Below are 12,905 nucleotides of genomic sequence, written 5' to 3'. Positions count from 1 at the left end.
TTGCTGTTCACTGGTGGCGGGATTCTTGGCTCCCATCAGTGCCAATGGGAATTCCCATATAAGCCATTCCCATCCCACTGGGAAATGCATGGGCGGGGCTGCGCTGCCGGCGTGACCAGAGAAATCCACCGTTAACAAGCGGCCAGAGAATTCTAACCAGTGACTTTAAAAGTACTTCAAGGTTTGTAAAGTTATTTGATGGTCATGATTATCTGCACAATTATGAGGGGCATAGACAGAGTGGATAGTCAGAGACTTTTTCCCAGGGTAGGGGGGTCAATTACTAGTGGACATAGGTTTAAGGTGCGAGGGGCAAGGTTTAGAGGAGATGTACGAGGCAAGTGTTTTTACACAGAGGGTAGTGGGTGCCTGGAACTCGCTGCTGGAGGAGGTGGTGGAAGCAGGGACGATAGTGACATTTAAGGGGCATCTTGGCAAATACATGAATAGGATGGGAATAGAGGGATACGGACCCCGGAAGTGTAGAAGATTTTAGTTTAGACGGGCAGCATGGTCGGCGCAGGCTTGGAGGGCCGAAGGGCCTGTTCCTGTGCTGTACTTTTCTCCGTTCTTTGTTCTTTGCAAAAGCACTACATAAATGCAATACTTCTGAAGAATGGAATAAAGTCAGGAAGTTTAGCCTGCACAATTTTCCCCATCATTGACACCTTCCAGTTTTCTTCATTTCCTGAGGTAACGGAATAAACAGTACTAAAGGTTCCAAGAGAAAATTGCATTTTAGCCCAGAAGAGCTTTGGTATCAATTTTGCATCAGATATCCATTTATCCAACGCATTTTTAATCTGCACCACCATAACGAATTTTGGAAGGTGTCTATCTTGTCCAGTACAATCTGCCATCCTAAAATTCTGTTCACATGTTAATGATAAATGTGATTGTCCCTGAATCAGAAGAATTTGTTTCAAGCATCAATCCATGCTGATGTGAGCACTTTACTCAGGAAGCTTTTGGAGCAACTGCCTTTTAGATGAAATGTTAGATCAAACACCTATCGGCCATTTCCACATTGTTGTGTGTCTAGACTTACATGTAGGCCAGATAAAGAGCAATAGTTGAACAAGATGGGTTTTTAGACATTTGTCACCTTTAGACATTTTAATTCCAGATTTTTATTGAATTCAAATTTCACCATCTGCCATGGCAGGATTTGAACATAGGACCCCAGAGCATGACTCTGGATCTCTGGATTTTTAGTCCAGTGACAATACCATCACGCCACTGCCTCCTCTGTTCAGGTTGATGTAAAATATGACATGACAATATTTGAAGAAGAGTGGACAGTTCTCCCAGCCTTTAGCCCAATGTCCCTCCCTCAGATAGATCCTAATTAGTCATTGAACCTATTTGCCGTCAGTGGCATCTTGTTTTGCACAATTTTATTGCTTGCAGAAGAATAAAGCCTGCAAGTCAAAGATGAAACATTTCAAGATGTGAAAAGATGCTTTTTAAGTACAAAACTCTGCAAAATATTCTGAATGTAACCATACAAATTAATTGCACAACATTACAGATAATTGGTTGTCTAGTTCTTAACAACTCAAGTGTGTAAAAAATGTTTCCTCGTGTTGACTCTGGGGTTTTTGCCAATTACCTTAAATCTGTGCTTATCTGTGGAAACAGTTTCTCCTGATTTAATCTATTCTGAGACCTTCATTATTTTGGACACTCCTGTTAAAGTTTGACTGTTGTAAAGAAAACCGTCCAAGTTTCTCTAGTCTCTCCGCAACTGGAGTATTTTTCATCCTCGGTACCATTCTAAAATCTCCTCTGTAACTTCTACAAAGCTCGACATTCTTCCTGAAATGCGGTGCCCAGAATTAAACACAATACTCCAGCTCGGAACTATCTATCGTTTTATGCAGGTTTAGCACGACATCCCTGTTTTCATGCTCTGTGCATCTATTTGCAAAGCTAAAGAACACACATGCCTTTTTTTGTTATAAATTTAGAGTACCCAATTCAATTTAGCGTAGCAAATCGACTTCCCCTGTGCATCTTTGGGTTGTGGGGTGAAGCCCACGCAAACACAGGGAGAATGTGCAAACTCCACACGGACAGTGACCCAGAATTGAAGTTGGGATCTGGGCGCTGTGAGGCAGTAATGCTCACCACTACACCACCGTGCTACCCTTTACACACGTGCCTTCTTAACAAACCCCACAACTGGTCCTCCACCTTCAAAGACATACATAGGTTCTCTTGAGGTTCTCTGTTACCGCAGCCCATGAAGTTCACATTGACTCTCCTCATTCTTCCAACCAAAATTAATCTCTTCAAACTTCACCTGGCCAGGATTTTATGAACCTATCCAGGCGAATATGAAGGGCCATTTGAATTGCCACTTACTTTAGTGGCACAGTAATGTTCCGCGAGGTAGAAGCGGCCATAAAAATCTGTTTTGAATTTCATCTGATATGTCTCTGCCTCTGTCAGTCGGGCCTGCCACTCTCAGAACCAGTGGAGAGCTGCTGGGTATGGAGGCGGTCAGGCAGAAGGCCTGCCTCACATTTTGTTGACCTTATTAAATGAATGAACAACAGAAAACAATGGCCCTCCAACCTTTACACCCCCTCACTTCCCACACATTTACCATATTCTATTGATGCTAAGAGCAGCACGGTGGCATAGTGGTTAGCATTGCTGCCTCACAGTGCCGAGGTCCTAGGTTGGATACTGTGGGTCACTGTCCACGTGGAGTTTGCACATTCTCCTCATGCTTATGTGGGTTTCGCCCCCACAACCAAAGATGTGCAGGCTAGGTGGTTTGGCCACATTAAATTGCCCTTAATTGGAAAAAATGAATTGGGTACTCTAAATTTATTTTTAAAAATATTCTGTTGGTGCCAACCTGTGTCACCTCATACCGCCCCACATACTCCATGGATCCTCATACCCCTGATATCCCTCTATACAAAGAACAAAGAAAAGTACAGCATAGGAACAGGCCATTCAGCCCTCCAAGCCTGTGCCGATCATGCTGCCCGTCTGGACTAAAATCTTCTACACTTCCGGGGTCTGTATCCCTCTATTCCCATCCTATTCATGTATTTGTCAAGATGCCCCTTAAATGTCACTATCGTCCCTGCTTCCACCACCTCCTCCAGCAGCAAGTTCCAGGCACCCACTACCCTCTGTGTAAAAAAACTTGCCTCGTACATCTCCTCTAAACCTTGCCCCTCTCACCTTAAAACTTATGCCCCCTAGTAATTGACTCCTCTACCCTGGGGAAAAATCTGGGAAAGGATGCCCAGCTACTCATGCCCAATGGCTCCTTATACCACCCCCCACCAACTTCCAATGCCCTTATCCCCCCATTCCACCTCTTGCCTCCACCCACCTAACCATGCCCATAATACTCACAATGTCACCCTATGCCCCTCTATCCATCCCCTACAGCCCCTTATCCCCTTTATACGTATTGGGTGTCGCTGGCTGGGCCAGCATTTATTGCCCATTCCTAATTGCCTTTAGAAATGTAGTAGTGAGTGCTCGCTTCGGCAGCACATATACTAAAATTGGAACGATACAGAGAAGATTAGCATGGCCCCTGCACAAGGATGACACGCAAATTCGTGAAGGAATGTAGTAGTGAGCTGCCTTCTTGAACCACTGCAGTCCATGTGGTGTAGGTCCACCCACAGTGCTGTTCAGAAGGGAGTTCCAGTATTTTGACCCAGCGACAGTGAAGGAGCATATCTCTGGATTCAGGCAGCTGCCAGCATTTTTGTGCAAAAGTGGGGGCTCTCTATCTGAGTGAAAATTCATGCCTTTGGAATTATTTCCTGTACACACAAGCCTGGCCCTTGAGGTACACTCACACATGCCACCAGTATGTAAAATGACCATTTACTACAACTCTCTATCCCTTATCAATTTTGGTTTCACATAGCCACTGCCTTTTTCACTCCGCGGGCTTGAATTCTTTTAAACAATTTATCATGTGGTACATCATCAAAAATATTTTTAAAGTCAATTTACGAAACATTAATCACACTACCTTCACCAATACTGCCCTTTTCTTCACAAAATACAATGAAGATCCTGAACGGCTGTTTGCTTTTAACAGATCTGTGCTGATTTCTATTTATGAACCTAGAATTTTCCAAGTGCCAATTGATTTTGTCTTGGAGTTGTATCAAAAGGACAGTGGCAATATTTTTATTTAGCGCCTCAATGTTTCAGCCAAGCTTTAGATGTCCTTCCTACTCCGATTGTGGGAATGTCCACTCTACGCCCAGTCTGTACCCACTCTCTCATTTTTTGACTGCCTGCCATTTGCTATTTTACCTGTCAATCCTTGATTCAAAACTACCTACACTGATCTCTTTTCCAATTCTCTGAGCTAACATTAAATTCACTGAGCTAACATTTAATGAACCCTCCTCGAGTTGAGTATTTTCACGTTTGTTTTCCTTGTCCTTCTCCTTAAATGTTTGAAATCTAACAATATTGTGCGAAAAGCATGAGAATATAAGAAATAGTAGCATGAGTAGGCCGTAAGGTCCTTGGATGCTGCTCTGCCATTAAGATTCTGATTGATCTTAGACCTCAGCCTCACTTTCCTGCCTAATTTGCATAGCCCGTGAATTCTCTGGAGTTCAAAAATCCTTCTATCTCTGCGCATCCACATTCCTCTGAGTGAAGATTGGAATCCCTCCAAAGATTCTCAACCCTCTGAGTGAAGAATGCTTTCCTCATCTCAGTACAAAATGGCCGACCCCTTATGAGAATATGAACCCTTGTTCATGTCTACTCAGCAAGGGAAACAACCTGTGTCTATCCTGTCAAACTCCCTCAGAGAATTATATGTTTCAATGAGGCCATCTCTCATTCTTCTAAGCTCGAGCTTATAGACTCAATCTCGTCATAATGCCCTCCCCCCTCACTGTTTCTCCAATGCTCTCCCACTGAAACATGCTCCACTTGTCCCATTTCCCCAATGCTTTCCCACTGAAACATGCTCCACTTGTCCCATTTCATTCACAGAGCGAATGCCTGCAGCGCCTCCTTCCTTATTGCACAGGACATGCTGATAAACAAAGTTCTCTTTTTCTACATAGATTTGCAAATCCTCCCTCAATTTGCCCTTTACACAGTTATTTTTCCAATTTATATTAGGATAATTGATGCCCCTAATATCACTACTCCAAATTTCGGGATTATGGTGGATACAAAAGACGGAAACAGACTCTTCACACCAATTGGTACATGCAGGTGTTTATGCTCCACTTCAGCCTCCTCCTGGTCTTTCTTCATCGATATCAAAAATAACTCACTCTTCCCTTCTCTCTCATATATTTATAGGGCATCTCTTAAATGTTTCTTTGTTATTCACCTCAATCACTCTCTGTGGTCACGATTTCCACATTCTGACCTTTCTCTGTCTCAAGAAGCTTCTTCTGAACAAAGAACAAAGACATTCCCTATTTGATTCTTTTGTGACTATCCTGTATTGATCGCCTCTATATTTATTCCTCCCCACAAGTGGAAACAATCTATCCATTTCTAATTCACCAAAAGCTTCATGATGTTGAAGACCTCCATGAGGTCACCCCTCATCCTTGCCCTTTCTGGAGAAAACAGGCCCATTCTTTCTCTCCTGATTACAATAACTGGTTCCTTGCACCTCTTTGCAATTTACCTGCAAAATTGCTCCTCTGTTTGAATTTAACTATTGAATGGTCTATGGTATGCAACCAGCAGCATAACAGCTTTGCTATTTTCCTCCATTCTGTAATGTATACATCATGCCTTTCTTGTACTGTAACAATGGGCTGAATTTAAATCTCTCCCATCTGACATTTTAGCTGAGGGGTTGGGGGATCTGTCACCTCTTAGTATTTACCCCAGTGTCCTTAATCTATCTGCTCTCTTCAGCTTATCCATTTAATTTATGAAGCTACATCTGACCAACTGTCTAAGATGTAACTTTGGCATACAAAGATCTAAAACTGGGGCTGGATTCTCCGTTCTGCAGACAAAGTCGACATGCCGGCATGAAAACAGTGGCCAATTAATCGAGGAAAACTAGCGCAAAACGGCCACCGATTCCCTGTTCCAGAGGGGAGCTAGCAGGGAGGCAGTGTTGAGCTTCCAGCATTAGCTGCCGATATGGCCTGGGGAGTTGCAGGGTCTGTGGCCGCACCCTTCATCATGGCTGATGCCGCTCATGGACCCGGCCTAGAAAAATAGTCCCGCCCCCCCCCCCCCCCCCCACCCCCCCCCCCACCCCCACTTAGGCCGGCTCGCGCGACTCGGACCGCCCCACCACAGCGCCCCCAGCTTCGAATAATGGCCCCCTGCCCGCGGATTGGCCCTCCCCCGACTGTGGTGGCACTGGACTAAGTCCGCAGCCGCCACGCTGAGTTCCTGATGGGTGAGACGTTGAGAGACCCATGCCATCGGGAACTCAGCCGGTCGGGGATGGAACATCGTGGGGCAGGCCTCAGGCAATGTTCAGAGGCCGTGGTTACGAGTATGTCGCTTTTCAGGCGGCGGAGCATCACAAAAGCGGCACCGCCCCCAATTTTGTCATCATTGGGGATTCTCCGTCCCGTGGCCAAACGCGATTTCGGCACCGGGGAATCGGACAATCCAGCCCCTGGTGTCTGCAGGCTTTGAGATCACGGCTATATTTGGCACTCGGCCGTCCAGATTCAGATTTTTTTTCAAATTATTCCATTGGATGTGTGCATTATTGGAAAACCCATATTTATTATTCATCTATGACTGTCCTTGAGAAGGTGATAGTGAGCGGCCTTCTTGAACTGATACACTCACACCACTGTTTGGAAGGGAATTGCAAGTACGGTGAAGAAACTGGTGTTCCAATTGAATATGGTGTGTGGGGATTGGAGGGGAACTTGCAAGTGGTGGTGTTACAATGCATCTGTTGCCCTTGTGCTTCAGTGTTTTGAAAGAGCCTTGGTGAATTATTGCAATGTATCATGTGTCTGGTACACGCTGTCGCCATTTAGCACCAGTGGTGAAGGGAGTGAATGCTTCGGGTGATGGCTGGGATGTTGATCATGCACACTGCTAGATGATACTGAGCTTCAGGGGCAGCACGGTAGCACAGTGGCTATCACTGTGGCTTCACAACACCGGGGTCCCAGGTTCGGTTCCCCGCTGGGTCACTGTCTGTGTGAGTATGCACGTTCTCCCAGTGTCTGCGTGGGTTTCCTCCAGGTGCCCGGGTTTCCTCCCACAGTCCAAAGACGTGCTTGTCAGGTGGATTGGATATGCTAAATTGCCGTTAGTGTCCAAAAAGTTTAGGAGGGACTATTGGGTTACGCGGATAGGGTGGAAGTGAGGGCTTAAGTGGGTCAGTGCAGAGTCGATGGGCTGAATGGCCTCCTTCTGCACTGCATGTTCTATGTTGTTGAGTGATGCTGGAGGTGCATTCTCACCCAAGCAGATGGAGAGTATTCCATCACACTCCCGACTTTGCCTTGTGGTAGGCAAGCTTCGGAGGAATTCAAAAGTCTCACTCGGTCACAGAAACTGAAGATGAGGGAACATCTGGCACAAAATAATACACATCATGGGAGTCTAACGTTGAATTAAGCAGTGGCAATAAACATTTGATTGAAGCTGTATAGTCTCTTTGCAGGAGTGTTTTTTTGTATCCTTACTGCTTAATGCTATTCCACGCACATAAATTGCACTATTTCGATTTACATAAATGTGTAATATTGATCTGTTGGGCTGTAAACGATCATGCTTTAGTAGGATAGATCAGCTCAACCAGAACTAGTTTGCCATTAACAAAATTAATCTTCATTTAAGTGCTTATTGTATTTTGCATAATTATATTGCACAACATAAAAATATATACAATTATACCTTTGGACCAACTTGCTGATGAACCTGATATTACTGAATGGCGTTATGAGCTGGATACATGACTACCAGTAGACTCGTTATAGAAGGAATAGCTTCCTGCATTCACAAGGTCTGGGTAACTCATTCTATTAATACTCACACACCACCTGCATTTTCAGTTTTAACAATGTATCAAAACAGCGCGGTGAACTCCCTTTCGCCTCTGTCCTGTCTCCTAAGCAGTCACTAATCAGAGATTTCTGAAGATCGGCAGGGAACTGTTTAAATGCAGAAATCAGAAAAGAGCTGAAATGTTTTGAGATACTCATTAAGGTAGAAAATCAAAAATTTCCATAACACTCCAGCAGCTGTAACTCTTGTGACCAAAGTGTGGCGACCCAAACCAGCACAGAATAAATAACCGGTGATAATACATTCGACGGTGCATTATAAACAAGCAGTTTCAAATTCAAGCAGCCCTCTATCGCCGTCCTTTGCTTACTAAATATGTAAACACATTGCTGCGGATATTTCGCAAGGCAGAGGCTTTCGTTGAGGCTACAATAAAAGCACTCAATAATATGCCTGATTGTGCAAAATTGTTTCCCATTATGTTGTTAATTAATTTACATCCGTGTAATTATAAAAGCAACATTGACAATTATATTGCAGTCTCTTTCACGCTCCACCTATTAGTACTGGGCAGATTGAGCCGCCTCCCCGGAAGTCCTTTAAGGGACATGGGGTGCTCTTTAAAAAAAATAAGCAGGAGTAATTTTTTATATTTTCTTTGGCAAATCACGGAGGAGCAGTAATTGGGGGGGTAAAACGAAGAAATGCACATCAATGATGATATAATCGGGCAGCTGAGGAAGCAAATATTCCATAAATAGCGTGGATTCTCACTGCAATAGGTATGGGTGGAGCTCGGGATACATCTGTGCGGGGGGAATAGAACTTCTTCCCTGACTGCATGGGTCCACGTCGAAAAGGCCTGCTCTGGATTATCATAGAACCATGCCATTTTATGAGGCTCATCAAGCAAGCCATTTAGACCATTGGGTCTGTAATAGCTATTTGAAAGAGCTGTCCAATTAGCTCACTTACCATTTCTTTCCCTTTCAAGGTTTTCCTTTACAGGGATGGGGAGTGCTCTGGATTATGGTGTTGATACAGAAGATCAACCATGATCATATTGAATGGTGGAGCAGGCCCAAGGGCCAAATGACCTACTCCTGCTCCTATTGGTGATGTTTCTATATCAAAATCCAGTCTGAACGTAATTATTGAATCTGCTTTCCCATCCTTTCAGACCGTGCTTTCCAGATCATACTAACGTAAGTGGAAAAAAAAATTCCCCGAATCTTCCCTCCTTGTACTTTTGTCAATTGTCTTAAATCTGTGTCCCTGCGTACATGATCCTCCTGTGAGTTTGGATTTATTTATGCATCAACACCCTTCATAATTTTGAAAACCGTTGGTAAATCTTCCTGAAATCTCTGTTCTGAGACAACAATCCTGACTATTCTAGATCCTCCACTTCAGTTAAGTGAGTCCTTTGTTAAATATCTATTTACCTCAAGAACATTCTTTAATCTAACCTGGGTGATGATGCATAATTCGGTAGCCTGACCACTAACATTGATGGCCTTCACTCATTTTGCTGAGCTCCACCTCCCCATTTTCCTGCGAGAGTACTTTGAACAAGGGGATAATCATGTGATCGTCATGCCGATGAAAAGAGACTCCGAAGTGCAATGTTTAACTCCTCAGTTTACTGTTCCCAGATTCAAAGCATTTCCGTATCACTGTTGAAGCTCTCACCCTCAAATTCACTCAATATTTTCTGAACACAAACCAGGGGCGGCATTCTCCCCTACCCGGCGTGACGGAGGGTCCCAGAGTAGGGGAGTAGCGCCAACCACTCAGGGGTCGTGCCTCCCCAAAGGTGGGGAATTCTCCGCTCCTTTGGGGGCCAGCCCCGCGCCGGAGCGGTTTGCACCAGAAGACTGCCGCACAAAACCGGCGCCCCGGCAGCGGGGCTGGCCGAAAGGCTTTCGCCGGTCGGCGCATGCGCGATGTGGGGTTCTCTTCCGCTTCCGCCATGGCGGAGGCCGTGGCGGACGCGGAAGAAAATAGTGCACCCAGGGCACTGGCCCAGAGTCTGAGGGGGGGGCCCGATCGCGGGCCAGGCCACCGTGGGGGCACCCCCCGGGGTTCGATCGGCCCCCGGCCCCTCCAGGACCCCGGGGCCCCCTCGCGCCGCTGATCCCGCCGTTCCAGAGGTGGTTTAAACCTCGGCGTCGGGAGACGCCTCCCAGCGGCGGGACTTCGGCCCATCCGGGCCGGAGAATCACCGCAGGGGCCTCTCCGATCAGAGTGGCAAGATTCCTGCTGCCGCCACTTCCCGGGTGGCGGAGAATCTCTGCCTCGGCGGAGCCGGGATTTTAGGCGGCCCCAGGCGATTCTCCGACCCTGCTGGGGGTTGGAGAATTTCGTCCCAGTATTGTAAATATATCAAGAAATCTGTGGCAAATTCCACTTATTTGCAAGAGGACTGGAACGTAAAAGTATGGAGGTCTGGTTTCAACCGTACAGGCATGTTGGTGAGACTGCACCCAGAGTACAGCGCACAATTTGGTCTGAAGGAAGGGTAGGCTTGCGTTAGAAGTAGTTCAGTAAACATTTACTCAGTTGATTCCTGGGATGAAAAGGTTGTCTTGAGAAAAGCTTGAGCAGATTGCACCTATACATCTAGAAAAATTGAAACATGTAGGATTCTGAGGGGACTTGACAGGGGTAGATGCTGAAAGGATATTTCCTCGCGTGGGGGAATCTAAAACTAGGGGGCACAGTTTAAATAAAAGGGATCGCCCATTACGACAGAATTTAGAAGGAATTTCTTCACTCAGAAGGTAATTAGACTTTGGTTTTCTGTTCCACAGAGAGCAGTGGAAGCTGGGTCACTCGATATATTCAATGCTAAATGAGACAGATTTTTAATTGGCAAGGGAATCAAGGATTAATGGGGGACAAGCAGAAACATACAATCTGATCAGCCACCTGGCAGATCAGACTTGATGGGCCAAATGGCCTCCTCCTGCTGCCATTTCTTATGACCTCAATATATTTTTTTATTATAATAAAAATGAAGATGGATTGATTGACTTTTCTATGAACATCTTTTGTAGTGTTTCTGCTCTAACTGCTTCCTCTTAGCACAGTGGCAGTTAATGCATGTTCCAGAACACTACCCCACTAATGATGTAACAGTCATTTGCTGCATTCAGTGTCTGATGCCAAATGTTTCTTCGTGCACCTGGTCTCTGAGCATAGCCAGCAAGCTAGAAAGCTGTGCTAACATCCTTACCACTAACACTTCTCAACTCATCGATGCATTCTAATCCTTTGGCAGAATAGATGGTGATTAAGAAGCAATGGGATTTCAGAGCATCTGTGTTATGGAGGAAGTGTGATGTAAACCAGTCTGGCGTCTTGCTTCTCATTTTAATCAATACATAAAACGTAATCCTGAATGGCCACTCTGGCTGAATAGGTTCATCAGCCACACAATCGACAATAATTGCCTTTAACTGACAGCGTTGTGTTACTTCCGTATTTGCAAATGGTTTATTCTAATAATGTAAGTTAGAAGTAATCTCCTCATTGTTTACTACATTTCTAAGTGTGTTGTGCGACCTGCAAATGGTAAACTTATGCCCTCTGTACGCAAGATCATGGCCTGAGTTCTCCAGCCGTTTACACCGGCGGGATTCTCTGGTCCCGCTGGCAGCACACACCGTCCGGCGGGTTTCCTGATGGCGTGTGTTGGTTTCAATGGGAATTCCCATTGGTAGTGGCGGCAGCAGAGAATCCCCTGCCACCAAGGAGCGTGCCGCCTCCTGCTGTGGTTGGGAGATTGGAAATTCCTGCCCAAGGTCATTTGAATATATCTATTGTAACACTGGTCTGGAGGCGAACATAGAATCAGAAGTAAGCCACTTAACCCTTTGAGCTTCTTCCATTATTCAATGTGATCATGGCTGATTTGTGACCGAACTTCATGGGCGGGATTCTCCGACCCCCACGCCGGGGCCAAGAATCGCTGGGAGGGGACAGCGTGAATCCAACCCCCGCCGGCTGCCGAATTCTCCAGCGCCGGGGTTTTGGCGGGGGTGGGAATCACACCGCACTAGTCGGCGGCCGCTGGCAGTGGCCCCCCCCGGCGATTCTCCGGCCCACGATGGGCCGAGCGGCCGCCCGTTTTAGGCCGATTCCGCCAGCGTAAATTAGACCTGGAACTTACCGGCGGGATCTGGCTCTGCGGGCGGCCTCCGCGGTCCTTGGGAGGGCGCGGGAGGATTTGGCCCTGGGGGGTGCCCCCACGGTGGCTTGGCCTGCAATCAGAGCCCACCGATCCGCGGGCGGGCCTGTGCCGTGGGGGCACTCTTTCCCTCCACAATGGCTGCTGTGGACCTCGGCCATGACCGGTGTGGCGACGAATCCCGTTGTGCATGTGGTGGGATGACGCCAGAACACGCTGGCACACCCGCGCATGTGCCAACTCGCGCCGGCTGGCAGAGGCCCTTCGGCACCAGGGTTGGGGTAGAGTCGGGGAACCATTGGCTTGGGAGGGGACACCTCCATGGGGGTGGGCCGTCATGGAAGGTGGGGTGAGGCAAGGCGCTGGGGGGTGCAACCACGCCCGGCACCACCATGCCAATCACTGGATTGTGTGTACCCATTCCCTTGTCCCTGCCCATCTGTCCCACCAACCACCATAACCTCCACCAACTACTGAGGCCCATGCAATCATAGTTATCTGAGCACTTCACACAACCAAAGCGGATTCCCAGGTAGGCGGGCAATGTAGCACGTGGGAATCATTACCTAGCATCCCAATCAGACCGTGATGCCAGGACTCTGTGTCTGACCACTGTAGGATGCACCATCACACACTTAGCAGCCGACATCCAAACACCCAGGGAATGGGACGTAGCTCCGGTGACATGTCAACAGCCGGAGGGTGGGTGCGTGCTACGGGGAGGAGGAATGCCAGG

The 12,905-nt window shown here is 46.8% G+C and overlaps 1 protein-coding gene and 1 non-coding gene across 17 annotated transcripts in view; both read left to right on the top strand.

Moving 5' to 3' along the window:
* The window catches only part of tenm3 (teneurin transmembrane protein 3), a 4,148,867-nt gene that overhangs the window by 357,316 nt on the left and 3,778,646 nt on the right, over nt 1-12,905 (top strand). The window lies entirely within an intron of this gene.
* On the top strand, nt 3,507-3,613 carry LOC119970828. The gene has a single exon (XR_005461690.1). It is a non-coding gene; the product is annotated as a U6 spliceosomal RNA (small nuclear RNA).

This window comes from Scyliorhinus canicula, chromosome 8 (genome assembly GCF_902713615.1).
Source record: "Scyliorhinus canicula chromosome 8, sScyCan1.1, whole genome shotgun sequence".
In the NCBI taxonomy this organism is placed as follows: Eukaryota; Metazoa; Chordata; class Chondrichthyes; order Carcharhiniformes; family Scyliorhinidae; genus Scyliorhinus; species Scyliorhinus canicula.
This window is presented reverse-complemented; position numbering and strand designations above follow the sequence as displayed.